Genomic DNA, 26,359 nt, shown 5'->3' with positions numbered 1-26,359 from the left:
AGCAGGAAGCAGGATTGAGACCTAGGATTAGCTGGCTCTGCCTGTTATTGTCTCTGACTCCAGCTACTGTTGGCCTCCCTACCTTTCAACCAACCAGCCCTGATTGGAACCAGCCCCCATCGGCCCCCATAACCCACCAGAGTCTCTCTGAACATTCCACATCCTGTTCTGGCTCCATCCCCAACCTCCCGTATTCTTCTACTACCACTAGGGCAACATAAGAAGGCATGGTTTTCCATTCTACCCTGTATTCATTTAATACAGCACTGTTTCCATTGCACTGCAGTTCATCTTCCATTAAAAAAAAAAAAGCCTGCATTATTTGCTTCGCTGTCCACTATGGCAAAATTTTGTTACTTACACAGTCAATACATTATTCCATCCTATTCATTTCAGTGCAAGGGAAATGCAATGCAAATGGTGAACAGTGTGGGATGATGACACACAACCAAATATGTATTGTTTGCAGTCTGAAAGCAGGACCGCATTTGCTGGGTTTATTTCCATTCTGGACACAGGGTGAATAAGCAAACAGGGGCAATTTCCACTCCCATTTCTGTTTTCATCAGAATTGTCTGACATCGCAAACCACCTCTAACCTTAATGCCCTGGTTCCTCCCTCAGGGCAAAGAATTAGTGCTTTGGAATTTAAATAAATAGCAATCCTTCCTGTACACTTTCATGGTTATATAGGTGAGCTGGGGGCAGGAAGTTAATGCTCGGCTCCCAAGCCCAGCTGTATGTGAAAACAACAACTCTGGAACACACACAAAAAACAACACCCAAACAGAGCCATTTCTGTCTTTATATAAACTCCATTTAATCAAATTTTCTGATGTTTTATCGGTGCCTAGCTGGATGGATGGATGGATGGATTTACTCTGTCTTTGATACAATGTCATTCTAATGAAAAAGAACTCGGCAGCATATTAATTCCGAGGGACGATAAACATCAAAGTGTCTGCGTGCCTGCTGAACAGGCAGGGACGTTGCCATAATACGGGGAGGGGAGAGGGGGACAATTGCTATAGAGCCAGGTTCCATAGGGGGAGTGTAATACAACTTCATAATAACATGACAAAGAGCAAATAATTGTTACAGGGGATTAAAGATCAAGGGAGGGCTTGTTTTAATAAACTTCACCGCTGTCTTGTTTGTTGGAAACATTTGGGGTTAAACACTGCAGGAGCTGTGATCATGGAAAATGAATACGACTTACAATGTCCACAGTGGATTCTGAAGCACTTTTCAGGAAACAAACATTGTAGCGCATTTAAATAACAAAAATGTGGTGCCATGTAAGGGCTACGAGACTGAAGTTTAGAATTAGGAAGTCTCCAACTGGAATCTTCCTGCTGCAGTGAGCAGACCTGAACATTCTATATATATGCTAAGTGGTTAGCTTGTTATAACAACTAGTGTCCCATAGAGACCAAAGGAGCAGTGACCCACAGGTAGGAGCCCCCAGGCTCCATCAGAGCTTGAGCCCACTCTCCCACTCCTTTTCCCCACTTTATAAAATCTACATTCACATCATATATTCAAAGCACTATGATATCACTTTGAACAGTCATGCCTCCCCACAAAAAAAGCATTATGGGAATTGTAGTTTGTTAAGAGTGCTTTTTAGATGTCCCCTGGTCTCCTTTCAGGGCTACGGTTCCCAGACTGCCCTGTGAAGAGGGGTTGACTCTTAAAGCACCCTGGGAACTGTAGCTGTGGTAGGGGGTTAGGTGTCTTTTAACAAATCTTAGGACCCTTAACAGAGTGCAACTCCCTGAATTATTTGGGGGAAGCCATGACTGTTTAAAGTGGTATCATAGCACTTTAAATGTATGGTATGGATGTGGCCAGGATCAGTGATGTAGCATAGGTTGCCAGCACCCAGGGCAAGGCATGTATTGCACCCCCTAACCCATGGACCATTAGCACTCCCTGAATCTGTGGAAAGACCAGTCCAGTTACTGAACTCCAGTATTGAACCCCTTACCCCTTACCCCTCCCCCCAGCACATGTATTGTATCTCCAGTAAGTGTGTTCGGGATCCCAGCCTTCAACATGGAAAGTTGTGTGTGTGGCAGCAATCATGTGTTTGAGAAGCCAGTATGCAGTCCTTAGGCATGACCGGTGATGGCTCCCCGTTGAGTGTCAGCCAGGGCACATGCAGGCCTGCCCTCAGTGCTGTGTGAATGAGCCCCCTGTCCTGTGTTCTCTGCTTTGCAGAAACAAGGGCATTGCTCATGGGCAACTGCAAGTGATGACCTGGTTTCTGTGGACAAACAAAGAGCCCATTGGAAAGACAAAAGTGCTCTGCTTCTGGAAGCACAACAAGCAACTGGAAGAGCAGTTGAGAGCCAGTGTGGTGTAGTGGTTAAGAGCGGTAGTCTCGTAATCTGGGGAACCGGGTTCGCGTCTCCGCTCCTCCACATGCAGCTGCTGGGTGACCTTGGGCCAGTCACACTTCTTTGAAGTCTCTTAGCCCCACTCACCTCACAGAGTGTTTGTTGTGGGGGAGGAAGGGAAAGGAGAATGTTAGCCACTTTGAGACTCCTTAAAGGGAGTGAAAGGCGGGATATCAAATCCAAACTCTTCTTCTCTTCTTCAGTGGGACACACATGCATGCCTTGACTACTTCTCTTTCTGGGTTACATGTGTCGGTGACTTCCCCACCTTGTTTTCCACGGATCCTCACACAGCATCTGAAGAAGTAGGCTGTTGCCCACAGAAGCATGTACCACTTTATAATAACACATTATCCAAAGTTATCCAAGCTGGCATGAAACATACTTTTCCACAAATCTCCCAGAATATTTTATCCTGTATCATTTTTTCCATGTGCCCCACATTTATCTAAATATAATCACAATGGCCTCATTTACATCAACACTTCAGCCCCTAACCCCAGCTGTTGCCAGGCACTGACAGAATGCACTTTGCACATGGTCTGAACCTATTCTACCCATATCTGTGTAGTGGAAGTCTGATCTTTTGCTACTCTGTGCAGATCTAGCCTCAAAACTCCATTGGAATAATTATGCTTTGCAGGGATGGCAGGGTAGCCAGTCTGGGATAACAAATCCACAGATTAGGAGATAACAAATCCACAGATTCCATGATGGTGCCTCTGTGGCTGCACCCAAGTTGTGTGGGTGGAAAAGAGGAGGGAGGTTCAGCCCCCTAATGCCTCTCTGCTTTTGGGAGGCTGCAAAGTTGCACACGCGCACACAAACACACTCCAGAGAGACGACCCCTCCCTGTAAAGTTGAACCCACCCACCCACACTAGAGGGATGATCCCTGCCTGCCTCCATGAAATTAATGTACCTAAGTAATTCATCTCTATCCATTTCAATGGTTCTACTTAGCTGGATACAATCTCCTGTCTGAAGTCACTGAAATGCAGGAGAGAATGGATATAGAGAAATGAACAAAGAGCTTATATTTGGAAAGGGTTGGCATGTGTCAGGCAGTGCCCTAAAGCTGTGTTGTAGGTTTCTTTGTGGGGGGGGCTGAGTCCCTTCCAATTCTTGGAGTCCTGTACCCAGTGAGGGTTAGAATATAACAGAGGAAGTTGCTGGACTTATCAGACAAGTTTATTTGTAAGGCATGACCTTAGCTGGCCACTTAAGTGTCTTCATTCCCAAAAGAATGAGCTAGTAATGATGCCATTCCCCACCCCCACCCCTCACATAGGTGCTAGATAGGGGACAGTAACATGTGGTCAGTGTGAAGGATACTAGGATGTAAAAGGGACCTTGTGAAGACTATGCCCCTGGCAGTTATGGGGAAAGAACAGGAAGAGGTTGAGAGTGAAAGAGGAAACAAGTTATGCAAGTATGTTGCATGAGTCAAGCTTAAGGATGAGTTGTGCTTAAGGGAGCATGCGTGGAAGAGGAAGAAGCAGGAACCAATGAGAAAATGCCAACAGAACATTGAGCGAGCCATATAAGGGAATAAATGAAAAGGCATTATGTGACTGGATGAAGGAGGTGGAATGACACGAGGGATGGGATAATGAGAAGGGTATAAAAATGCTTGCCTGTTTGCTGTAAACACGGCCAGCCTTTGGAAGCGATTCCGCTGGCCGTCTGGTGTTCTTTGACTCTTCTATCTTCCCCCGTGGGGGTACGTGCTCCAGTGGACAAGGTAAAAGGCTTCAAGTGGACTGGGGGACTAGGCTAGCCCCCTAAATGTTCCTGGTAAATTAGAGTATTAAAGCCTGACACCTCCTTCCCAAAGCCCATGAAGCTTCTGTCTGGCTTAGGGAGGTATGTGCGCTGCCCACATGCACGGCATCAGGATGTCATGATGTTGCCCCCGCTCATCACCCTCGCAAGCTGGTGCCTCTGGCCACCACATGCCACTGGTAGAAGAGCAAAAGCCAGAGAGTTATGTTTGAGTAAGCTGGAAGCAGGCTGGAAGCTGGATATACATAGGCATGTTTTCTGTGTGCTGGATCTAAAGCTGTGACGAATGGAGAAACAAGATCTGTTGGGGAGTTCATTCAGTGGGCCCCTCAGGTTGCATATGAGTATAAATAAAGCCATATATCCTAAAGACACCACAGTCTCTGTGGACCTTCATTCCAAAGAAACAGAACTCTGTGTAAGTGCCTGGAATCCGTCTCTCACTGCTTGGTGATTGGGGTGGTGTGTTAACAGCTGTATCCTTGACCCACCACAATATTGGATGAAAGAACTGATCTCATTCCCAGAAGTACGGTACTCAGCACCCACTTCTGCACAATGGAAACCAGGTCACTCTAATTTGGGCATGTAGGTATGGATTTCAACAGCACACTATTCAGGCAACATGCTGGTCTGCCTTTCCTGATAGAGCCAAGAATAGAATGACGATCAATAGACTTTTTGTCTTATGCTCAAGACTAAGGGATCAAGAAGAAGCTAAGTGGGACAGATCAAGTGACGAGCAAGTGAGCAAAGGAGAGCAGAGCTTGGTATGGCAAATGCAGGGGGAAGCTAAGATATGATCACCTGGTGACTCTCTTTACATTCCTTCCACTTCACTGAAAAAACCCAGGAAACAGATTGAGCAAGGAAGCTTGAAGGGTGATGAGCAGGAAATATAACAATGTGTTTTTTGCATGCACATGCACACATACAAAGGTTTTGCATGCCTTCAGACGAGGACACTGAGCCCAGGTCCTGCCCCCTCCCTCCTTGCTGTCTCCCATCAAGCACAGTGATGCAGATGTTCAGAATGAAGAACTCCAGAGCACACCTTTCCCTAGTTCAAAATTTCTGGGCAATTTATAAGCCATAACTCTCCAGCATCCAAGCTCGGGTTGCAATTTCTTTGGCCTCATCTGCAGGACCTGCCCACCCTCCCATTACAGCTTCCCTTCTCTCCTTTCCTATGAAATTTACTTGGTGACAGTAGCAGCAATGAGAAGGATTACTACTGCATCCTTTACTGAGCTATGCAACTGCTTTGCGGATGCAAAGACCCTGGGGAACGCCATTTCCCCAGGGCTCCTAAATCATTTCAGGTGATGGTGATGATGATGATGATTAAAATTTATATACTGCCCTTCATCTGAGGATCACAGGGTAGTTATACAACATAAAAACACAATGATAACCAACTAAACAATACCTCCCCATACTTAACATGGTTTTAAAAGACCATAGACTAATTAGCCAAACACCTGGGAGAGGCGGAATGTTACATATCTTTAGGCATCAGGTGAGCCTCCCTGGGGAAAGTCTCCATAAATGGGGAGAACTGTTATTGTGTTGCCACTCTCCAGGCTTCTCATGGGGGGAAAACATACAGAAAGACATCAGATGACGATTGTAAGGTCTGGGTCGGATCATATGGGGAGAGGCTGTCCTTGAGGTATTGTAGTCCTGAGCTGTTTAAGGCTTTAAAGGTCAAAACCAGCACTTTGAACTGGTGATCCAGAAGACCTACGAAAGTAATTACAATTCCCAGAGATATTAGCATATGAGATACTGCATACCCTCCAAGTGTCCCAATTATCCAGGGACAGCCCCGGAATTATGAAAGCCATCCAGGCTTTTGATATGATCCCAGAATGTCCCTATTTTGCCCACCATAGCTGCCAAGCTCAGGGAGGAAGGTGAGTCATTGTTTGTCCTGAGTGATGGCAATGGGGGTTGTGAGGGAGCACCTTCCATGGCCGCTACTGCTAGCCTCCTCCCTTGGGTGGCTCACAGTGGCTGCTGGATAGCAGGAAGGCAGGGAGAAGGAGAGGCTGCTGTCACTGAGGCCCAGCCCTATGTAATGTGCTGGCTTAGAGGGGCGGACAGAGAGCAGGGCCACTCTGGGTGGGAAGAAAGGGGGAGTGGAACTGAGTGCAAGCAGTCTTCATTTTGTTTTTTAAAAATGCTTCGTGCATCCATGTCTAATCTTGCCCCTTTCTGAAATTTATTTATTAGTGTGGTTTTCTTTGCTTTTTGTAAATCTACCAAAGAATAAGATAAAATGAAATCAGGATTAGCGGGTTTCCTCAGGATGGTGGAGGCTGTGTGTGCTGTGTCCCGTTGGCGTAGTGGTGGTAACACTCCTCGCCCTTCTGCTGGGAGGAAATGCACGTGGGAGGAGTGAAAAATGTTCCTATTTTTATCTGAGTAATGTTGATACTGTTCCTGCAGCATTCTGGGAACTATTCGAACTGCAGCAGACCTCATTATCTAGCACTACCAAGTAAGTTTTTATGGGGGAAGGAAAGTGGTCTTAGCAGCGTATTCTCAAAGAAACTGGGGTCTGTAAAGCCCCCCCTTTCACCCCATTTCATCTACCTCAAACCATTCTTTTGGCATTTTCTTCACTACATACAAATGGAACTGCAAAACTGGGGCAGCATTTCAGTTCACCCTGGCCACTTTAATCAGCTTGCCACATAGCATATGAGCCTGTTTTGCATGCCACTGCCCTCAGAGATAGACAGTGGCGTTTAGGGCTTCTTTAGTGGTGACACCCCAGCTGCAGAATATTCTCCCTGGTGACACTTGACAGGTGCCTTGTTTGCAACACCAGGTGAAGACAATTGTGTCCTCATGTGCTTTTAAAATGATTTTCTGTTTACCGTATTTTTCGCTCTGTAAGACGCACCAGACCACAAGACGCACCTAGTTTTTGGAGGAGGAAAACAAGGAAAAAAATATTCTGAATCTCAGAAGCCATAAGACGCACACACATTTCCCCTTACTTTTTAAGAGGGAAAAAGTGAGTCTTATAGAGCAAAAAATACGGCAATTGCTGCTCTGGTTTTCCTTCTGTGGTGCTTAATAGTTTATGGCTTTCATGTCATACAAACACTGGTGGAGGAACGGGGCTGCGGAGGGAGCGGACCACCCCCGGCACCACTATTCTGGTAGGGTGCCATTGCAGCGGGGGCCCCAGACACGCACCATGCACCCCCCTGCGCGCTGGGCGCCACACCCCCACAGGCAGCACATCACACCCCCAGAACACAGACCATGACCTCGCAGGCAGCGTGCAACGCCCTCAGGAGCGCCAGCCATGCCCCGGCCTGCTCTACGCCCCTGGTAGTGGAGCATGCAGCTTCACCACTGCATACAAATAGCTAGCTGAGTTTTTTAAAAAAACACTGTTAGCTACCTTGAAATTGTGGGGGGGGTTTAGTGAAGGGATTGAGAACCTCAGGCCCAGGGACGAAATGCAGCTGCCCAGGCCCAGGCTAGGAGCTCCAGTGGCACAATGGGTCAGTGTGTCTGGCTGTTAACCAGGTGTTTCGAGCACCCAGAGACAGCTGTGGACAAGATTCCTGCATTGCTGGGGGTTGGGCTAGATGACCCTGGGGTCCCTTCCGATTCTACAATTCTATGAGTCTTTAGCCAGACCACAAAAACTCTTCTCAGGCCACACCTTGCTTTTCCCTGGCTGGAATGAATTCTTGAACTGTCACCTGCTTGCCTGGAGGATGGACAGGTGTATTGTGACTGCTTGCAGAGACCTCTGGTTTTGCATGGCTGGAATGCAGCCTACTGTGCAAAAATAGCAGTCACATCCATTGCTCCAACTGCTTTTGCATCTTGCTACATTCATTACTGGCATACGGCCCCTGGAAAACCTTCCCATCAGTAAATGTACCCCCTGGACTAAAAATTGCCCCGCATCCCTGTTTTTATGAAAGACACACACACACAAAAAGCCTTTTTCCTTTTTTATTATTATAATACATAGCATTAAGGGGCAGAGTTTACACATGTACTTCTTAATGCCCAATGCATTTGTGGAATTAATCCCAGGATGAGCTAAGGGTAGGAGAGAATGGTGAGTGCTTCTTTCCATGTTGTTGAGGTATCAGCATGGTGGATGGACCATAAAAGTCATTTAGAGGCATAAAAGTCAAGTGTGTACAGAAGGGAAAGAAAGACACATTGCTCCAGCAGCTCACTGCTACAAGTAAGGAAGGGATGGCCCTTTCTCTGAAGATGATAGTCCTCTAATCGAGCAGTGACTTTATCTGAAATTAAAATCAAACCTGACATATGGACAGTGGTAGGAATGAATTATATCTCAGAGATGGCTAGAGCATTCCTTGCTAATTTTCTGCTTTATTCAGACAAGGAATGGTTTGAGAAGGGAAAGCAGAGATGAGGGGGTGGGGTAGTTCCCATGCTCCCAACTCTGCAGGCATCAACAGCTCTAGGATGGAATAATATGAACAGTGAGCCACTGTGCAAAAGCACCAAGTGGGGTGCGTAGGGCAGGTGGCTGGGTGGAGAAGGAATCCCTTAAACATCCGAAGCATCCATGTCGTGAGTCCCATGGAAATGTCATGAAGGAGATAGTCAAATCATGAGAAGGAATGGAAGGAACTTAGTGGCTGGAGCTGGGCAACCCTAGGGAGGGTCCAAGCAGGATGGGGGAGGTGAAATTTACTGACTGAGTTTACTTGTACACAGCTTTTCCACAATGAACTGTACCCCAAGCAGCTTACAGCAAACAGCCCAAATGTCAAAATACAGAGCATTGGAAATACAGATATGCAAAATACAGAACCTATCAGTAATTTTTTAAATGGCGAAAATCAAAAAAATTGGCAAACAGAATAAATTCAATATTACAAACACACAATCTAGGCACCTGTTGAGACGTCTGATATCTGATAATTGTCTTGGGGGATGGGTGTCTCAGTGGGTCTCATGCTCAGTGGTAGAGCATCAGGTTCAATCCCTGGTATCTCCAAGCGGGGCTGGGAAAGAGACGTCTGATATCTGATAATTGTCTTGGGGGATGGGTGTCTCAGTGGGTCTCATGCTCAGTGGTAGAGCATCAGGTTCAATCCCTGGTATCTCCAAGCAGGGCTGGGAAAGAATCTGTGCCCGAAACCCTGGAGACCCACTGTCAGTCAGTGAGGGCAGCAGTGGAGCCTAGTACACCCTCCTTTCTCAAGCAGTTCATGCTGGGCATGCTGCCTTTACTGGCACACTGCTCCATGGAGTGCAGGGCCCTTGGAAGCGAGTTTGCTGGACCCCTGCAAGGTTAGGAAGCTGCCAACTCTGATCCAAGGATCAGTGACAGTGATGGAACTTGGGCAAAGGGTTTCCTGCCTTTGTGACTGGGCCACACTTCTTTAAACAGTGATTGCAGAAACATTTCTGAACAATGTTGTTGTTTAGTCGTGTCCGACTCTTCGTGACCCCACGGACCAGAGCACGCCAGGCACTTCTGTCTTCCACTGCCTCCCACAGTCTGGTCAAACTCATGCTGGTAGCTTCAAGAACACTGTCCAACCATCTCGTCCTCTGTCGTCCCCTTCTCCTTGTGTCCTCCATCTTTCCCAACATCAGGGTCTTTTCCAGGGAGTCTTCTCTTCTCATGAGGTGGCCAAAGTACTGGAGCCTCAGCTTCACGATCTGTCCTTCCAGTGAGCACTCAGGGCTGATTTCCTTCAGAATGGATAGGTTTGATCTTTTTGCAGTCCATGGGACTCTCAAGAGTCTCCTCCAGCGCCATAATTCAAAAGCATCAATTCTTCAGCGATCAGCCTTCTTTATGGTCCAGCTCTCACTTCCATACATCACTACTGGGAAAACCATAGCTTTTACTATACGGACCTTTGTTGGCAAGGTGATGTCTCTACTTTTTAAGATGCTGTCTAGGTTTGTCTGAACAGTGAGGAGAGGCTAAAATCAGGGAAGGGAGCTATTCCCAAATGTGTAGAACTTTAGACGGGGTGTGTGTGTGTGTGTGTTGAAGTCTAAAAATGCCCTTCAGATAGAATGCATTTGTTCAACGGTGAGGAAAAAGAAGAAGGAGGAAGTTCAAAAGGCAGTTTGTAAACTCTCCTTCTTACATGGATCCTCAATTGATTAAAAACCCCAGTACATTTAAAACAGCATACTTGTTGTTCACACATTCACACTGAGAGAGCATGAAAAGTGCTTTCTGGCAGCACAAAATTGCATGTGCAAATTGAAGTTATGTCCAGTAAAAGTCCACCCACTGTTCTGACATCCCAGCACAGGGAAAGTAACATTATCCCATTTTCCTGCAGCTCATTTTACTGGCTATCTACTGTGCTGTGTTGCAAAGGGACCCTACCCTACTGTTGCAGTCAAAATATATAGAATAGGATGGGGAAACTGTGGCCTTCTGGGTGCTGTACTTCAACTCCCACCTACCCAAATGAGCCAACTCATAGGGGCCAAGGGGTCTTCCCCACAAATAAAATATTTAAGGGGCCCACCCCAAGCTGATGGTCATTGCCATTCAAATGGTGTGTGTGCACCATGTCATTTGATAAATTCTGTGGGGTGGGGCTTACCTGCCTCCCCATACTTTATTCAAGCCGGCACGCCTGCACCTGCTCCATTCACCATGGCCAATGGAACATAGGAAGCTGCTTCATAGGGAGTCAGATCATTGGTCCATCTAGGTCAGTATCATTTACACTAACTGTTAGTGGCTCTCGAGATGCTCTGCATGCAAAACAAATGCTCTACTGCTGGGCAACAGCCCTTCCTCCAAATGTTCAAGGATGATAGGAGAGGGAGAGGTGTAGAAGATACATACTGTGTCACCCATGATATGGAAGATCCAAGAGCTTGTCTGCCCTGCTGCCTGCCTTTAAAGTTAGACATATGTACCTCAGCCATAGAAGGGCTTGCCAATCAGAAGGTTGGCGGTTCAAATCCCCGTGACGGGGTAAGCTCCAGTTGCTCAGTACCTGCTCCTGTCAACCTAGCAGTTTGAAAGCATGCCAGTGCAAGTAGATTAATAGGTACTGCTCTGGTGGGAAGGTAAACGGCTTTTCCATGCGCTGCTCTGGTTTGCCAGAAGCGGCTTAGTCATGCTGGCCACATGACCCAGAAGCTGTACACCGGCTTCCTCGGCCAGTAAAGCGAGATGAGCGCCACAACCCCAGAGTTGTCCGCGACTGGACTTAATGGTCAGGGGTCCCTTTACCATTACCTTTTACCTTAACCATTCCCTGGTAAGAGAATTTATTTTCCTAGTCTGTGCAGAAATGCAAACTACCAGTAGACTTCCTAGTAGAAAGATCAGACTTACTTCTCTTATGTATGTATGGTTGTGCCTTTTTCCATACCTAGGTGAGAGCCAGTGAAGTGTAAGGGTTAGTGTGTTTGACTTGGAGACCAGGGTTTGAATCCCAGCTCAGCCATGAAGCTCACTGGGTGACCTTGAGTAACAGCCACTGCATAACCCCCAACATTTCTCTGATGAAAATAGGGATGTCCTATTCTATAATAATGATAACAATAATTTTATTATTTATACCCCACCCATCTGACTGGGTTGCCCCAGCCACTCTGGCCGGCGTCCAACACACACACACACACACACACACACACACACACACACACCATTAAACATTTAAAAGCTTGCCCATGCAAGACTGCCTTCAGATGTCTTCTAAAGGCTGTATAGTTACCGTACTTATCTTCTTGGCTTGGGGATTGCATAACTCCATACTCTTCAACATTTATCTGGTGAAAATAGGGACGTCGTAAGAAAAAGTGGGACATTCTGGGATCAAATCAGAAACAGGGATAGTTTCTGTAAATTTGAGACTGTCCTTGGAAAATAGGGACACTAGGAGGATCTGTCACTGTCCCTCAAGCTACCTTGCCTCACAGAGTTGCTGTGAGGTTAAAATGGGGAGGGGAGGCTCATATGCACCACGTTGAGCTCCTTGGAGGAAAAGGTCATATATAAATAAAATGGATAAATAAGAACATAGGAAACTGTCTCATACCAGCTCTGACTACTGGTGCAGCTTGTGCAGTAGTCTTCCCCAACCTGGTGCCTTCAATGTGTTTTGGACTCCAATTCCCATCAGCCCAGCCAGCACAGTCAGTGGTCAGGGATGATGGGAATTATAGTCCAAGCCATTTGGTTGCAGGAGGGCTGGTGTATGCACTGCCTGGCTGTTACCCTCCAAGGTTACATGCAGTGGTCCTTTCCAGCCTAGGATTGAGCCTGGGGACTTCTGTATGCATAGCAGGTGTGTTACCCTTGAGCTACAATATATTCCCTTTTTCTGCACTGAGCTGTGGTCCTTCCGCCATTCTTTTCCCTCCTAGTTCATGTAGCCAGTGGCAGAGGAGCTGGGTGGGTAAGATATGTGGCTCTGCTAAAATGAAACTGACAGCAAGGCTGTCTGCAACACAACTGAATTTCAAAGCCATTCTTGCCAATAATGAAATGACTCTAAAACAGAATGTAATCAGTAATTCACATTGTAAGGCAAGTCTAATTGCTATGAAGAGGGGGGATGAAATGGGTTTTGGAAAAGGTTCCACTGATGTATTTCGCATTGAGTTTGGTGAGGTCACAAGATAATGGGACATCCATGCTCAAGTGTCATATAAATCAATCTTCAGAACATATTCAATCTTTGTTTAATGGTAAAGGAGAGCAATGTTGCTTCCTTCAAAGCATCAGAAAACTTTGCGAGGTTTCAGTCTTTGGTTTTCTGTCTTCACCCAAAAGGAAAGTGATGTTAAACCTGGTGATAGCCTCATGAGCTGCATCCAAGGGTACTAAAGGAGCCTGCAGATGTAATCTCAAAGCCTTTGTCTATCATCTTTGAGAAATCTTGGAGAATAGGTGAGGTCCCTACAGACTGGAGGTGGGCAAATGTTGTCCCCATCTTCAGAAAGGGAAAAAAGGAAGACTCAGGGATTGACTGGTGAGCTGACAATGATACCAGGGAGGGTCCTAGAACAGATAATTCAACAGTCGGTCTGTAAGAATTTAGAAAAGGATGCTGTGATTATGAAGACCCAACATGGGTTTCTTAAAAATAAGTCATGCCATACCAATCTGATTTCTTTATTTAATCAAATTACAAACTTGGTGGATCAGGGAAATGCTGTGAACATAGTGTATCTTGATTTCAGTAGGGCTTTTGACAGACTCCCCCATAATATTATTGTGAGGAGGATGGTAAAATGTGGGTTGAACGAGGTAACTGTTAGGTGGATTTGTAGCCGGTTGACTGACTGGAAAAATGTGACAAATAGGGTGCCACAGGGTTCTGTCCTGGGCCTGCTGTTGGTCAACATCTTTATAAATGACTTGAAGGAATTGAGGGGATGCACATCAAATTTGCAGTTCACACCAAACTGGGAGGGGTAGCTAATGTCACAGAAGACAGAATCAGAATTCAAAATGACCTTAACAGATTGCAGAACTGGGCGCAAGCTAACAAAATGAATTTTAATAGGGACAAATGTCAGGTTCTGCACTTAGACAGGAAGAACCAGATGCACAAATATAGGATGGGGGACACCTGGCTTACTAGCAGTACATGTGAAAAGGATCTAGGGGTCTTTGTTGACCACGAGCTTAACATGAGTCAACTGTGTGATGCAGCAGGGGAGAAAAGTTAACGCTATTCTAGGCTGCATCAGCAGAAATATACTGTCCAGATCAAGGGAAGTAACACTCTATTTTGCCTTGGTCAGACTAGAATACCGTGTCCAATTTGGGCACCATAATTTAAGAAGGATGTTGACAAGCTGGAATGTGTGCAGAGGAGGGCAATCAAGATGATCAAGGGTCTGGAAACTAAGCCTTATGAGGAACGGTTAAAATAGCTGGGAATGTTTAGCAAAGAAAAGGGGAGATGGAGAGGAGATATGATAGCCATCTTCAAATATCTTGAGCTGTCACGTGGAAGAGGGAACATGCTTGTTTTATCCTGCTCTGGAGGGTAGGATTTGAACCAATGGCTTCAACTTACAAGAAAGGAGATTCTGACTAAACATTCGGAAAAACTTTCTGACAGTAAGACCTGTTCGGCAGTGGAACAGACCCCCACAAGAGGTGGCGGACTCTCCTTCTTTGGAGGTTTTGAAGCAGAGGTTGGATGGCCATCTGTCATGGATGCTTTAGCTCAGATTCCTGCATTGCAGGGGGTTGGACTAGATTATCCTTGAGGTTCCTTCCAACTCTAAGATTCTATGATTCTATGAACTGGCTGTGAACGATCAGGAAAAAGACCTTGGGGTCATGGTGGCTAACTGAATGAAAATGTGAACCCCGCAGCTGTGAAAAGGACAAATTCCATTATAGGGATTATTATGAAAGGGGCTGGAAATAGAACTGCCAATAGCGTAATGCCATTATACAAATATCTGTTGCAACTGCAGTGGAAATGTTTCATGCAGACATCCCAGAAGGAACTAGTTGGCCACTTTGAGAACAAGATGTTAGAGTAAATAGCCCTTTGTTTTGATCCAGCAGGGTTCTTCTTATGATGTTATATTCTTACTGTATAGACTACAGCAATAAAGAGACAAGAAGATCCTCCCTGTTTGTCTAGTTGTAAGTTGTTTTAACTGATATTCATCTTGTATTTTTAAATTATGACCTGTTCTGGGACCTCAGGTGAACGCTGGTTACGGAATCTAAGAATAATAATTGTTCCCACAGTGCCCCTGACATAGTCCTATTTGCAGCTCTGCTGTTGGCGCCTGCTATCATTGCCAGGTAAACCTTCCAATACCTAGGTAAAGGCAAAGGGAGCCCTGGCCATTAGGTCCAGTCATTGCCGACTCGGGGGTTCGGCAATAAAGCTCATCTCACTTTATGGCCAAGGGAGGTGGCGTACAGCTTCCGGGTCATGTGGCCAGCATGACTAAGCCACTTCTGGCGAACCAGAGCAGCGCACAGAAACGCCGTTTACCTTCCTGCTGGAGTGGTACCTATTTATCTACTTGCACTTTGACGTGCTTTCGAACTGCTAGGTGGGCAGGAGCAGGGACTGAGCAACGGGAGCTCACCCCGTCACGGGGATTCGAACCACCGACCTTCTGATCGGCAAGTCCTAGGCTCTGTGGTTTAACACACAGCACCACCCGCGTCCCTACCTGTTGTTAAATGTAGGATCTAGTAAGCCTGCTCTCATAGAATCATGGAATCATAGAGTATGGCTGGGGATGGGCTATGGCTCAGTAACAAAGAATATTGCTTTGCATGACAAAGCTCCCAAGTGATGGAGTGCAGCAGGGTCAGTTGGAGTGAAGTACTACTGATTATTCCACAGCAGGGAGTATGATGTCATCTCCTGGGGCGCTTTAAGACAATCCTCTGCATAGCAAATAAATAACCATTTCCCAGAGAGAAACCCACCTAGTCATCTAAGATAAGCAGAGGAAGAGGGAGGTTGCATTAACATGCAATGCTAAGGATAATTACATTTGATATTTTGAAAAATCCACTAAGTCTGTATATTATAATTGACCAGCCATGTCACAAGAGAGTGAGCAAATCTGTGAGTCCACCATAACATTCCATCAGGCTAGATGTGAGCAGAGGTGGGGTGAATGAGGTAGGGAAAGCTGCCTTGGTATCAAAGCTATAACATCTGCACTGGTTTAAAAAATCATTTTTGCTGCGCAGTCTTGGAAGGCTATGGGGGTTGTCACCACCCTGGGTTCAGTTTTGTGGAATGCTCTCCCCAGGGAAACATGCCTGGTGCCTTCACTGTCAGTTTTCAACCGCAAGGCTTCACCCAGGCTTTTAGTTGTTAATTTGGATCACACCTTGGTATGATGGCAGTCTTTTCTATGGTGCTCATCCTTTAGGGAGCAGAGAGGCCTGCAATGCATCACTATCATCTTCTAATATTACAAAGTAGCAAATCAATATTCAAGGTATTTTATAGTGTGCAAGATGATAAGTTCTGCCCCAAAGAGCTTACAATCTAATATTTGACACAAACAGAGGCCATGGATGCCATGCAGTCACAGTCTTCCTCCCATACTTTACTGGGGGGGGGGGGCTTCTACCAGCTGCTGGCTTGTATGCTATGGTGTGGCAAACTTACCCGTTAATCTTTGCCTTCATTCCCAGCCAAACACACACTTGCACAAAACCAGCAATAACCTTGGGGAGATGAATGACCTTGAGAGATTGCAAATATATTGCCTGTCATCCCTTAACAGAGCTGCCTCGGGTCCAGAGCTCCTCTCTGCGTTTGCTTGGCTAAGTGCAGGCCCTGAGAATACCGCAGAGACACACGACTCATTACAAGGCACATAGAAAATGTGTGCAATCTGTGGAGAGGCAAGGATGGAGGAAGGAACACAATGACTTAAAGACCTCCCCACCGTGTGTGTGTGTCCCCCCCCTTTTCTTCTTTTTGTGCATTTCTTGGAAATTTAAAAGGTCGCCAGGAGCTAATGAACCTCGGATAGCAAAGCTGTCTCCTGTTTGTTTGTCATTTTGAGTTTTTCTGGTTGATTAGGATCCAGCCTGGCAGGAAGATATGAAATAACAAGTGCCTGGGAGTTAAGAGAGGTCACATTTTGTTTCCTGAAAAATGCTGAATTGACTGTGGAGGGGGGAATAGTTTGTCCAGAACACTAAATGCAGTGGGGGGGGGGGGAGAGAGAGAGAGAGAAAGAAGAGCGAGAAAGTGCAGCAGTGCCACAGAAATAAACACACTGTTCTCTGCCTCTACCTACCCTTTAATAGATCTCTTTACTTATCATTTTTTTAAGCATACCCCTTCTTCAGTAAATCTATTTATTCCTCCCCGTCACCAGCCCCCGGTTACAGAACTCGGTGACTTTGCCACCCAAACAAAAAGGGAACTGTGTTAGAAAGTTGGGTTGACTCATTCGATTGGTTAGAAGGTGGGGTTGCACTGCTTAAGCATTGCAGACTACAGTATTTCTGTGTGAGAAGCTTGGCTTTATTTATTCATCTGCCATCCCTTTAACAATAAATCCTCTGGACAACCTACAAAACGCTATTATTATTAACCGTAAAATGTCTTTAAAAAATGCAATGCAAACATAAAATTGAACACGCTAAAGCACCACCAGAATAAAAACAGAAACAAACCCCAGGACAAAGTAAATGGGGTTCCCACTGTCTAAAAAGCACTCGGGCAAGTTCAGGTCCACAGTCACTCGCTCAACCAAGTGAATAGTGGTGGACAAGTACCATCTGGATGGGGAACACTGAACCAGGCAAAAACAGTCAAGGGAGATGTGAATCAAGGCTGGCAAGGAGTGTGTCTTGAGAAGGCTGGCCACATCTGCCCCCGGAAACTAAGGTTCCCTACCTCTGCCCTAGAGTTTCCTTTGCAAGCTCTCTTTGCCCCCTGCCCCCTTGTAATGAGTGTTCACCTGTACTCCTGTTCCTGCCTATTGGCCTTGTTTTTGGCTTCAACTGTGTTATAATCATCATCCCTCCCTCGGCCCAATACAACCTTAGCGTTCAAAAATGTTGCTTTACTTGCTTTTATTACATTTCTATCCCACCTTTCTTCCAATGAACTGTAGATGACGTGCATGGTTCTTTCCTTCCTCATTTACGGGACCACCTCTCCTGCTCTGCCCCGCAGAGGACCTTAAGGTCCATGAATAACCATAGTTTAGAGGTCCCGGGCCCTAAGGAAGTCAGACTATCCTCCACCAGGGCCAGGGCCTTCTCAGTGATGGCTCCGACCTGGTGGGATGCTCTGTCCCTTGAGACTAGGGCCCTTCAGGATTTAACCTCCTGGCCTTTAATTTGAATTCAGCCTGATCTTTTCTTCCCCTCTCTTCCCTCCCCCTCCCCTTTTATGAAGATCACCCACTCTGAGATCCCACAGCTAATTCTCCCCTGGCCTTCTCGCTGGCCCAAGTAGGACCAATTCAGCCACCTAGCCCTGGGGATTATCTAATGCTTATTAGATGGATTTCCCCTAAACTGATTTCTGAACTTTGAATTTTATTGTTATTCATGTTTTTATACAGTATTTTATGCTGCTTTTACAATTAAGTGTTTTAAATTTGTTGTTAGCTTTTGATTGGCTCTAGTTTATCGTACAAGGTCTGGACATTCTATATGCATACTGGGAAATATCCTTTACTTTCAGTTTTATGCTAATGACAATGGATTTTCAGGATCTGGTAACCTGTACCTGTTTCTCCCCACTCCTGGGCTATCTGCCGTGTTTGGCCCTGAACTACATTATAATCCACTCCTGGATTTCTGCCATTAGTGGGGATGGATGATCTGGCTTTTCAACCACTGCTGATTGCAAAGCTCCCCAAGAACAGAGGCCAAGGCGTGTAATGAAAGCTACTGTATACAATCGTAACCGCAAGGGGCAATTTAGGCAGATAGAATGCAGTTACCCAAATTACAATTTAGCCAGGGCATAAATCTTTCAGCAGTAATAATAACACTTACCCCGGCTATGCAGGTTTGCATGTTCAAAGCACAGATAGTAATTTGTGTGTCAGAGGTACTTCAGCCCCTGGAAAATTATTAACCATCAAGGAAGTTGCTCCAGCTGTGAGCACCTCCGGTTTCAAATTTGCAAAAGTGGCTTGGGAATCTGTGCTCAGATTATTTTTCTTTGGCCAACCATTGCAGAAACCTGCAACTTTGAATGGGAAGAGTAAAAAAAACAACAACATGTGACAACCTTTCTAGCCTGCCAGAGCTGAGGTTCTCATTCAGCAGGCTTTAATCCTGCCGTGGCATCCTGATGCCCTCTGGATTAGGGCACAATAAAAGACTGGAAGAATGCATTGCAGTATCCACCACTCCTCAATAAATAAATAAATAAATGACCCCTCCAAATTTGAAGGTCATGGCCCCATTGTTCCCGAAGGAGATGTTTAAAAAGCAGTATATTTCAGTAATAGGTCAGCCCCAGTGAAACAAGCTAAAAAACAAAATAATTAAATCAGCACCACAATAAGACCTTTAAGATGAGATGGATACTCAGCTGGATAGCTCAGTTGATTAGAGTGTGGTGCTGATAACGCCAAATTGTACTAGGCCAGGCTTCCTCAACTTTGGCCCTCCAGGTGTTTTTGGCCTACAACTCCCATGATCCCTAGCTAGCAGGACCAGTGGTCAGAGATGATGGGAATTGTAGTCTCAAAACATCTGGAGGGCTGAGGTTGAGGAAACCTGTACTAGATGATCCTCAGGGTCCCTTCAGACTCTATGATGCTATGATTCTATGGGTGAGCTTTTAAAGGCCATATTGAAAGGGCCAAACACACAGTGGGAGGGAGGGAGCTCCACATGTGTGAGGCAGCCAATATCACAGATGTTTGAGCAGGGCCTTCATCATTCATCTGAGCCAGGGCAAGCTCATTCAGGTAAAGACTGCCTTGCAGCTATCTGCCAAACAGACTGGGTATTCTATTTCCTGCATCTGACAACAGGAGCAAAGAAGCTGCCTTATCCTGAGTCAGACCCTTGGTCCATCTAGCTTTGTATTGTCTACACTGAGTGGCAGCAGGTCTACAGGGTTTCAGGAAGCGGTTTTTCTCTCTCTCTCTCTACTGAGGACTCAAGATGCAACTTTCTGCATGCAGAGCAGATGCTTCACCACTGAGTGATGGCCCTTCCACATGAAGGCTTTTGCCATAATACATTTGATAGTCTGTTTACTTCAACAGGCTAATATGGCTGCTCCTCTGGAAATTGGTACTGTTAGAGCAATTGCTATTATTTATTGCCCCCAGTTACCATTCTGTGTGTGAAATAACCATGCACACTTCATATTTATTGCCCTTGGTTACCTCCATGTGCAAAACAACCATGCACACTTCATATTTATTGCCCTTGGTTACCTCCATGTGCAAAACAACCATGCACACTTCATATTTATTACCCTCAATTCCCATTCCAAGTGCAAATTTAGCATGCACAGAAAATATTTTGTAGGATTTGTCCTTTTTATAGTATCGCTGGATGAGCACTTTAGGAATTCAGTTTATAGTGTTTCATTTCCTTTTTTGTTTCTAACTGGTTTTTAATTGTTTTTGTATTTGTACAGAATTGGAAGTTGCTTTGAGACTTTTACAAAAAGCAACAAATAAATGCAAATAATAATAATAGTTTGCTGTCCTTGATCACCTTTCCATGTGGATAACAAGCATATAGAGCAGCTCATATTTATTGCCCTCTTCGCAATTCCATGTACAGATTAAGAGTAAACATGTAATTTTTGCTCCCCTCGATCACCATTCCAAGTCAATAGCATAGCAGCCCCCACCAGTGCCTGGTGAAGTGTGGGGTGTGTGGTTTGCAGGTGTACGACACTATGGGGGTGGGGCATCCCAAGGGGGCAGGGCAGGCAGCGTGGGGTGCGCCACCCAAGCAAATGCATCCCTCCCACATTTGGTTTTGGGACAGCTTCCCTCTCCCCACCAGGTGAGAAGGTGGTTTGGCATTTTGTCAGGGACTGGGAAGAGGAGGAATGGTGAAGACCGCCTCCCCAGCTTGACCTTTCCAGGGAAGAGGAAGAGGAAAACAGTTTAGATTTACAACAGGGGGTTGAGGGAGGTCACAGCTCAGAGACAGATGGGGGGGGGGAGTTGGGAAATAGTGGGAGAGGAGGAGGAGGAGGAAGCACCAGGGGGGTAACAGCTGATGGACACTGTGTCTTTAGAAAGCATTCCAGACCCCCCTCCCAGAACACAGCAGGCCTTGGGAGTAGGAGAGCAAAGAGTTCAAAGGCAGAGGGCACATAGCAGCACCCGTTCCACAAACGAGGAACTAGGAGAGACAGCAGGATGGAGATTCACTCGGGATAGCGCCATTATCTAAGAGGCTGGGTTCTATAGCCTCTCTCTGTAAATACCGAATAAAAAGCGGACAGTAAGAAAAATTCCCTTGTCTTTGTACATTCCTGGGCAACCAGCCGAGATTTGCTGGCAGCATCCTGAAAACATTTTCTCTCCAAAATAACTTTTCTTCTTGGGTTCTTCTGCCCCACCCCTCCACTCACTCACCTGGCTCCACAGTTTGCCAGCTGCCCCAGTGCGGTTTGCCAGCCCTCCCTCCCAGGAACAACCCAAAATTAAACCCAAACTTTTGGGAAGAGGCCAGCTGGCGTTCAGGAAGGAAATAGGTGCCACCCAAGAGCTGCCAGCCAGCCTTGGAAGGGGAGGGGGACTTGGAGGGGCAGGCCTGGCACCGTGCTTCTGTATGCCTGCGTGCCACCTCTGCAGCTCTTGCTCCTCCAGGCTCTCCAAGAGTTACTGTGGGAGAGCCACTATGAAGGAGTGGATGCCATGTTGCAAAAGAAAACCAGAAACAAGGGGAAACGTTTTTCAACATGCTGCTCAGCTTTTCTTCTTATGGAAAAGAGGTAACTGGCAGAATGGGTGTGATGCAAAGCACTGCCACCTTCAAAGAGACTTGTGTCAGCCAGAGACATATCGGGGGGGGAGGGGCTCTAGCCAGGGTTTCTGTCCTGGGTGAAGCCTCCAGAGGGGCGCCATTGAGGCTCCCAGCCTCCCAGCATGTCTGGGCTTCAGCCGGAGAGAAAGATGAAAAAGTGAATGGCAGCCGCAAGCTCCGTCCTTCTTCACCTTTCCCCATGAAGGCTCATCTGCAGGGAGAAGGAGAGTTGGGAAATCTGGAGAGGCTGTGTGGCTCTTCCCAGTGAAGCAAAAGATAAGATCCCCTGTGGGTTTGCTACTGTGTGAGAAAGAAACTCTGGAGGGATGGAGGGAGGGGTGGGAAGCTGAGGAAAAGAATCAGTTGGACTAGATGATCCTTGGGGTGATTCTATGAACACTTCAGAACTTAGAATGTGTTTAAACAGCTAAGGTTGGGTCATTTTACAAAGTATACATGATCTACACACAGGAAAGTAAGGGGGGTGAGCATTTTTCCTGCCAGAGGCAGTTCCCTGACAAGTTTTGGTCAGCCTAGCTGCATTAGGATTGTAATGGAAGGGCACTTTCTACTTCAGACTCGCAAAAAGCATTTCTTACCTTACACGGAACCTAAAATGACTACAAAATTATCATTTCCTAAAATGAGTAATCAAACAAAAATAAAATTGAAAGGAATCTTGTTGAAGCTTACTCAGGAGTAAATTTACACGACAAAACTCCTTGAAAGGGTTTGCACAGAACCAAGAAGATGGGTGGGTGGCATAAAGTCTCAAAGATGGGGAAAAAAATATTTTAAAGGAAACCGGGGGGGGGGGGTCTGGGCTGACATTATGAAAATGCAGTCTTTTAATGATCCTGTGACCAAACAAATCCAATTCAAAACCTGACCTTGGATAGACAATTGTTGCACACTGAAGTTCTACTTTTTACCGGAAGAAATGCTCATTTTCCCTTTGGTCATACGGTTGTACTACTTCTTAGGATTACTTTATATTCAAATGATATATTGTCTGCTTTTTATGCCCTTTACAAATAAATGTGTTGAGTTGTGTGTGTGTCTGTCTGTGTGTGTGTGTGTGTGTGTGTGTGTGTGTGTGTGTTCATATGTATGTGTATGAACACATGCATCTGGGGGTGAGGTGCCAAACTGGGTTTTTGACCCAGGTGACAGAAAGCCCAATTTCACCTCTGCTGGATCCTGCCCTGAAGGCTCGCTTGTCCCACAGTGTGCCTCACGCTGCTTTTTCTGGCAGTGCTGGGCCTGCTGGAGGGCGACCAGGAGGGGAGGCAGTGACTGGGGTCCCCTGCAGCCCCAGTGCCCCTCCCATTCCTAAGCTACTCTTCCGAGTGATAACAAGTATGCACAGCTCCTATGCATTGCCTCTCCATCACCACACCGAGCTGTGTCAACTCTGTTCAATAAGTTTGCGGAAAGAGATATAATGGGGGAAAGAGACAATAAAGCCCCCTGCCCCCAGGTTCTTCAGGGCTTGAATAACTTTCCTAGGCACAATTAAATGGAACACAGCACTCAGATTTAGCCTGCAGCAGAGATCCCAATGGGGGCAATGCAATCTGAACCTGCAAAGCCTAAGCTTCCCTTCACTTTCTCTTCCTTTCTTGCTCAGAGCAACGAGGGAAAGACTGAATCATTTGGTGGAAGGGAAAGAAAAAAACAAACCCAGAAACCACTGCCATCTGAACTTTAATGGCTTAGTTTCTCGTAGCTGGAGGCAGCAGTTCATATGCATTCCAAACAGTGCTTTGAAAGCAAATGTACCATTTTGAAAGCTATTCTACCTGAAAAACAATATATTTCATCTACGTTCCCCCTGCATCCTCGCAGGGCCAAGAGAACACATCAATCTGAGGGGGGTGGCAGGTTCACACATGCAAGTGAGATGTCTGGGCAGGGAGAGAAAGGGAGAGAGTCAGAAGAAGGTTGATCAATCGCAGGTGCCCCCACCTCCCCCCTACAATAGCTTTTACTGGAGGCCCCCAAAGCACTGGGGTTCTGAATGACTGTAGGGTGGGAAGTGATTCAGGAGGATGAATCAAATCAGTCTTCTCTGGTTTTCTCTTCCCAAACTCTGCACACTACATGTGTAGGTTCAGCCCTGCCCAGGCCTCAAACCTGGCATCTCCTCATCGTGCTCAAGAAGAGCCCTGCTGGATCAAGTCAAAGGAAAGCTTGCACAGAAAATGAGGCAAGATAGAGGCTGCTCACCTATTACACACATCATGCTGCAGCAAAACTTCCACAGAGCAATTTTCTGTAAGGCACGGGTGATGCATGTGCATATGTCTGGCTCCTGTTGGAGTTTTGTAAATACACTGCAGCTGTGTGCAGAAAGAAAAAAAAAACACTGGTAAGACTGCTGGTTGAAAGGATAAAGAAAACCCAAGGTTTATCGTTCATGACAAACTAAGCCGTTCTGCATAAAGGCTTTATATGTGGCCAGTATGGAGTCAATAAGTGAAAACTAGCACATGCAAACAAGAAATACTGACTAAAACCCCAGTGCTTTGGGGGCCTCCAGTGAAAGCTACTGTAGGTGGGGGTTTGCACCTGAGATTGATCAGCCTTCTTCTGACTCTCTCCCTTTCTCCAAGCAGTGGCACCATCTGGGGGGGGCAAGGCAGTGTCCCCCCCAAAAAAAATTCAAAGAGGGGGTCAGGCCTGTTATGTATATGAAAATAAATTTTGATGATATGCGAAGAAGCAGAGTAGCTCACAGCTAGGAAGCTAAGTAATTCTTCTAGGTGTTTGATAGCCTCTTTGTAAAGACTATACAATGTCCAGACTCTTTGTATTCAGAAAAACTTTACTTTCATAAATATATAACTAATAACAATATATTTATTCAAACATGGGTACGTTCTCACTTGTAGATGGAAGTCTTCTTCCTTAGACTTATAAATAAAAACTGTGGTGAGACTTGCACCAGAGTTTTACCTCACTCAGGCCTTACAGCTTCTTATAAGAGGTTTTTACTTTCACCTCAGCAGTATTTTCTCTGCTCCTTAGAGAGAGCTCCTGCACACGTTTCTCCCAATTACCGTTTAGGGATCTTCCTCTGTATGTTTCACTTCAGACAGATCACACTGACACAACACTGCCCTCAGCAGTATCCAGAGAAGCCTCTCAGCAGCCATTCTCCCCCCCACACAGAGAGAGGACAGAGAGCAATTAAAAACAACAGTTACTGGAATAACAGTCACAACAGAATGAAATGCCTCTCTCATGTGACTCAGTCAGCCAATCACATGAGAGCTACTGCCAAAGGGGGGAGGGAACCCATGTTAAAAGTACATACAGTGATGCCCCGCAAGACGAATGCCTCGCAAGATGGAAAACTCGCTAGACGAAAGAGTTTTCCGTTTTGGAGGTGCTTCGCAAAACGAATTTCCTATGGGCTTGCTTCGCAAGACGACAATGTCTTGCGAGTTCCTGCTGGTTTTTTTTCCTCCCCCCCTTTTTCTAAGCCGCTAAGCCGCTTATCAGCTGATCCGATCAGCAGATAAGCTGCTAAAAGCCGCTAAAAGCTGCTAATAGCGCTAATCTGCTAATCCTTCAATGGGCTTGCTTCGCAAGACGAAAAAACCACTAGACGAAGAGAATCACAGAATGGATTCTTTTCGTCTTGCGAGGCACCACTGTAGTAATTTAACACAAGTAAACATTCAAATTTCAGGAAATTCAATCATTATCCTTAACAGGGCCCCTTCAATATTTTGCAGCCTGCTTTGGCTGTGATGGGGTCTGTCAGGCAGAAGGCCACACCAGCCTGCTCAGCATCAGGACGTCTGATGTATGACGCCTGACGTCACACATCAATTGTGCGCACCAGGTGAGGGCAACTTGGTGCCTGTGCCAGGAAGGAGATTCAGGGTTGCCACTAATGAGCCCTGTTAGCTACACGTAGGGCTGCTCAGGAGAAGGGGGAAGTACATGGCAGCATCTCCCAGATCAGGGCCTGGTTGAAAGCCAGTAAGTGTTGGAGCCCCCAGCTGCTATATAAGCTCCCAGTTTGGGCTGCTCCGTCGCTGATGCAACAGCTCTCTTGCAAACTTTAGCCTGCCAGAAAAGAGAGCAGGGTTTATCCTTGGCACAAGCTGATATCTACCATTAGGGCAGGACTTTGAGGCAGTAACCCAGGTCCAGGATCAGCAAGAGCCTGCCACCACCCCCTGCATATAAAGGAGCAGATGAATGTAGGACAATTAACACTGTTGTCTGTGGGTATTCATTTGCCTCCATCTTATAACAGAAGTACCGTATTTTTCGCCCTATAGGACGCACTTTTCCCCCTCCAAAAATGAAGGGGAAATGTGTGTGCGTCCTATGGGGCGAATGCAGGCTTTCGCTGAAGCCTGGAGAGCGAGAGGCATCGGTGCGCACCAACCCCTCTCGCTCTCCAGGCTTCAGGAGAGCCCCAGCGCCAGCCCCACAAGGTCGGGGGACAGAGGGAGGCGGAACGCCGCCATCCCGCTGTCTCCCGAAGTGGTTTGGAGGCTGACGGCGGGGAGACCCCGCCGCCAGCCCCGCAAGCTCCGGGGACAGTGGAGAGGCACAGCGCGTCTCCCTGCTGTCCCCGGACCTGATCTGAAGGCAGGCTGCGGGGAGAAGAGCGCTTCTCCCCGCTGCCAGCCCCACAAGCGCCTGGGGGGAAATAAATTTTTTCCCCTTTATTTCCCCCCAAAAAAACTTGATGCATCCAAGGG

General features: G+C 46.4%; 1 long non-coding RNA gene across 1 annotated transcript in view; it reads right to left on the bottom strand.

The window, feature by feature from the left end:
• LOC310698671 overlaps positions 1–24,669 on the bottom strand; it is a 50,809-nt gene extending 26,140 nt beyond the window's left edge. The window contains exons 1-2 of the long non-coding RNA XR_014521683.1: positions 24,521–24,669; positions 23,862–23,974 (exon numbers count right to left, since the gene is read on the bottom strand). This is a non-coding gene — a long non-coding RNA (uncharacterized lncRNA). The remainder of the gene's footprint in view (positions 1–23,861; positions 23,975–24,520) is intronic.
• Positions 24,670–26,359: the final 1,690 nt, after the last annotated feature.

The sequence above is a fragment of the Podarcis liolepis genome (assembly GCF_965112155.1).
Source record: "Podarcis liolepis genome assembly, chromosome: Z".
Taxonomy (NCBI): Eukaryota; Metazoa; Chordata; class Lepidosauria; order Squamata; family Lacertidae; genus Podarcis; species Podarcis liolepis.
This window is presented reverse-complemented; position numbering and strand designations above follow the sequence as displayed.